The sequence below is a fragment of the Formica exsecta genome, unplaced genomic scaffold (assembly GCF_003651465.1).
Source record: "Formica exsecta isolate Colony F162 unplaced genomic scaffold, ASM365146v1 scaffold4, whole genome shotgun sequence".
NCBI classification, from domain to species: Eukaryota; Metazoa; Arthropoda; class Insecta; order Hymenoptera; family Formicidae; genus Formica; species Formica exsecta.
The window spans coordinates 392,714-397,874 of NW_021851238.1; positions in this window are offsets into that span (position 1 = coordinate 392,714).

A 5,161-nucleotide genomic window follows, 5' to 3' on the forward strand; every position below is an offset into this window, starting at 1 on the left:
ATATAATATATTTATCTATATCCGGTTTATTTGTATGCGACAGCGTAAGAGAAAATGATGAGGTACGTGAAAAAATATTCACAGAGTCGGTATTCTTATCCAAGAGCTTAGTCTTTCTTTATTGGTTGCGTGATGAGAAAAGGGAGAAAACGAGAGAGTGAGAGAGAGAGAGAGAGAGAGAGAGAGAAAATAAAATGATTGAAAGTGAAAGACGTGACTTTTTTTTAACGATTATATATATAATAGGTAAACATCTATATACTCGGACGCATATATACACACGACGTGATTCAACCAAAGTATATAAATATTCGTGTACGGGCGCGTTAAGATTTAAGTATAAAAATGATAAAAGAACTCAATCTAATTGCCTTGTTTTTTATGCAAGACTTATGAAAGTATCGAGAAAGTAATGGTTAAAGAGTAACAAAAATGCTGTTTAAAAAAAGTCAAAATTATACATACATATATATATATATATATATATATTATAAATATAATACACACATGCGTACGCACGCATACGCAAACACATGTACCGATATACATCTATGTTATAAATGCAGAATGTGCCGGGGTCGGGATTGGAATTCAGGGAACGGGTGGAGCGAAAAGTATCCGAAAGTTACAAAAAAATTAAAAAATAATTATTATTATCATTTATTGTTTTCAAGCGCAAGATTGACCCCAGAGATTATGATCGGTACGTAATGTTGCGGGCGTACGTATATTTCGAGAATTTTTACGAACGAACACACCGATATGTAATTTGATAATCCGCAAAAATATACGACAATATATATATATATATATATGTATCCGGTTACATACGATTAAACCGAGATATGTCGCTGATGGCGACACACGTTTCTAACGACAAGATTATTAGAAATAATAGTATAATATGATAATTGAAAAATGAAAATTTCGAGTAAAATAAATTTCGAGAGTTTGCAAAATGATCAAATAATTACGAAATAACGAACAATAATACGACAATAAAAGAGAAACCGAGGGGAAAAGAAATGTCTCAAACATAGGACGACAATTTTTAAGAGTGATGGCGCACATTCTTTTTCAAAACAGTTCGTCAAATGCATCTCGACGAGATACATCTGCATCGCGATTTGTTCTTCCGAAGAGATGCGTGCGATTAAAAGAAAATTGAGAAAGATATAAATGAAATTTTTTTCGTGGGATAGTCACGTGTTCGACCCACGCAGCCTTACTGGGCCTTATTAAGGTATCGTCGTACTATTACTAAATTATTATCAAAGTAATGATAAAGCATAAGTACGATAATAACGATAAAAATAGGGTATGGAAAAGCGACGGAGAATGCGAGTCTCTTATCGCATTTGATCGATCTGAAATGTGATGAATGGAAAACAACAAGCAAGAATTAACGAGTTGTAAAAAAGCTCATGAAGAGAAAGAAAAAATTGCGAGGATGCAATCCGCTAACAAAAGGGTTTGAAAGTAGAAAATTAGAATCGCGATTGTCCGTTTTCTCGGTGCGATTTTGACTGATCTTTTTTTTTTTTTTTAAATTGCTGAAGTGCAAGTGAAGTCTGCAACAATGTATGCATGCGCGATAGGAGATGGATAAAAAATCGAGTGATAGAGAGAAATAAAAAAAGAAAAGAGAGAGAGAGAGAGAGAGAGAGAGAAATTGAGAGTGCGAAAGAAAAAATTATAAATACAACTAGACATTCCGCCGTTCAGCTAGAGAAAGGAAAAACTAATTGCGTCCACAGTACAGTTTACGAATGACTTTAAGCAAGCGTATTTCTAGCACTGTTAAGAAATATTTCTTCGAATTCCTCTACTTCTTCATCTTCTACTATATAACTACAATACTATTACTTCTTTTTTCTACTTATTTCCTTAAAAAGGAGAAGCTCTATAAATGCGTACAAGTCTCGATAAAGAAAAAAGCCTTTAACAAGCTCAAGGAGTGTGTTTACGATTACTGTACCGATTTTAATGTATAAAAATGAAAAAAATAATAATAACAATGAGTGATGATGATAAAACATAATAATGAGACAACAATAATAACATTAATATAATAACAGTAATAATAATATTAATAAAAATAATGATGGTAATATATTAATAATAATAACGGCAACAACAATGATAATAATAATAACAATAATATTAATATTATTAATGATTATAAAACACGGTAATATATAATATATTACTACAAAAATATTACCAATAATAATAACAATAACAACAGCAACAATAATAACAGTACTAATAATATGATACTTCGTAATAAGTAATAATTAATACATAACAATTAAAAATAATAATAATAAGAACAATAATATATAATAAAACTTATAACAATAACACACACACAGTAATAATAATAATCATAATATATATAGTACCGATATATAATAATATTAAAGATATTAATAATATTCATAATAATAATACATTCTAATGAAACAAATGATAATATAATAATAACGATAATAATAAGAAAGACACGAAAGAACGGAGCGCAGGCATCAAGGCTGAGCCGACGAAAGTCTACCCTCCTTAATTTAAGAACGAATTCCAAAGGAAGTGAGAGGTATTCGACGCTTTGAGTCACTTTGTGATTATTTGAGACGCTGATCTCGTCGATCGATCCGATGGGCGACGATACGTTACCTTCTCGGCACTGTGTATAAAATTAAACAGGAGAAAGAGTAAGAAAAAGAAGAAGAAGAAGAAGAAAAAAAAACAAATTCATAATTCCCCCCTCTCGTATTATCGTTCCTGATTCTATATAGATCGCTTACATGTTACTTGCGCGAGAATAATAAACGAAAAGTCACTATCTCTCAGTATATTCGAGTAGATTAACTAACTATATAATTAATTAACTTAAAAAAATGGAAAAATGGAAAAAAACGTCTTTTTTATCTCTCTCTTCCAGTACTTATCCGCTAATTTGGAAGGTGCGATGGTCGCCGCTCTGGATGCGTGCGACGCGCCGCGGAAAACACACACGACGCAATTAACACTCTATTGCACTGACTTCCGCGGGAAGGGAAATTTTTGATGTTTCGAGCTTCGAGAAGATGCGACTTGTAATTGCATCCGTTTTTGACGAACGAAAAATTTGAGGAATGTCGCGCGAATAGTCAGTCAATCAAATAGGCATCGCCATCGATTACGGAAAAGCCGATCTTCGATTAGAATACTAGAAAATATGTTAACCGAATGAGAGCCCCTTCGCAAATCTAATCGCGCTCAAACGACATAGAGAAAAAATGTTTTACAAGTGTTTGCGAGGAAAGATAGAATCTTAGCGCATTTTCGCGAATATGATAAATTCGATGCAAAGTGCCCTTGCACTTAAATGCCTTTTTTAGCGAATTCTCGTCTCGGAGCTTGCGCGCGTCGAGTCGTGCATTTTGCGTTTAGCGAGTAGTAATAGAGCGAATTTCGAAAAGTACTGATATTTAATAGCGCGCACATGTTTTTTAGGATACACGCATAAAATGTTCATCTAACTATACAATTTCGTAGTGCAGGTGAAAGTGCCTTATAACGGTCCTCCACGAACGCGAAGCAAATTCGTTACGCGAATTTTCTCCGGCCGCCGACCAAAACGAGCGAATTGTCTTGCGAGGGGAATCATTCGGAGCTAATACAAGATCTGCCTGCGGTTAACGCAAAATAATAACACGATCACACGTCTAATCGGTTTCCGAAGTCGATTCGAAGTCGGAAAAAAGAACATTCGCGCGATGGTTAGCAGCGATTCTGAATACAGAACGAGATGCAGAAATAGAAGGAAAGCTACTATGTGTGCATGCGTGTATATGTGTGCTGTGTGCGTGAAAAATAGAGAAAGGTAAATAGTAAAGAAATTGGAAGAAAAGAAGAGAGAATGCGAGAAAAGTTTATTATGTCCTGCAATATGAATCCAAAATACGATTAGAAATTCTAGACTGTAATATAATATACAATCTAATACATATAATTTTACATGATATAATAATTTTTAAAACGAATCTTGCAATAAACATACGCATAAATTTTAGAAATTATTATTTAAAATTCGAAAAAAATGCGGATATAGTGTAGTAATTAAAAGGCGAATCGCGCTATTTGAATAAAATTAATGATATGAATAATGTTGAAACCAAATTTCAAAAATAAATAGTAAAAAGATTTTTTAGAAAATTTCCGCACTCGACAACAATAAGATCATTTTATTTTCCAGAATGTAAAAAAAAAAAGTGAAAAAAGGTATATTTAATAAATATATAATTGCAGGCTGTGTGTGTATGATGAGATGATCTAAGAACCGAGTACACGAAATACGTAACTGTACATAACTTAAGTTTATGAGAAAAAGAGAGATAATGTAAGGGGAGAAAGAGTGAGTGCGAGAAAGGAAACGAAAGAGGAAGCGGAATGTAGTGACGAATATCCCGACATAGTAAACACGTCGAAAGTGAGTGATACCAAAATAAAAATCATGTTCTCTCATCTTCTCGAGTTCTTAGTTTCGGCACGGCGTCAGCCGAAAAGAAAAAAAAAAAAAAATCAAAAGAGGGAAACAAAAATGTGTGTCGGTGATTTTTTCGCGTCCGGGCGAAGATTCCTTCTTTCTTCCCGTCGCATTTGCTGCAGGGTCAACGCGTCCGTTGCGAGATATTAATTATATATTTCAAAGATGGATGCAATTCCGAAATAAAAACCCCTTAAATATGTCAGATGTGGTCGCAAGTTGTTAATTTCTTTTGAAAAAGAAAATATCTTTCCCGATCTTCCTTTCACACGCCATTCTTAATTTCAATTATTTTTCACAATCCAAATCTTTACTTATTTTATAATTAAAGATTAGTGAGAAATAATTTTATTATATATATGCATATTATATACATATATATCACAACTATATATACATAGAACAACTTTCTTCTTTTTCTGCTCTTCTTATATTTTTAAAAATCAAAATTTAATATAAGAGAGAGAGAGAGAGAGAGAGAGAGAGAAATGATATTTATAACATTTTAAAATAAAAAAAAAAAAAGAAATTTAAAAATTTGTGATATTTATAATTTCTATCATTTTTACAATTTTTGAACTTATAAACGCTTAATAAAAATATTGTTGTTTGAATCTTTATTCGATAAATATA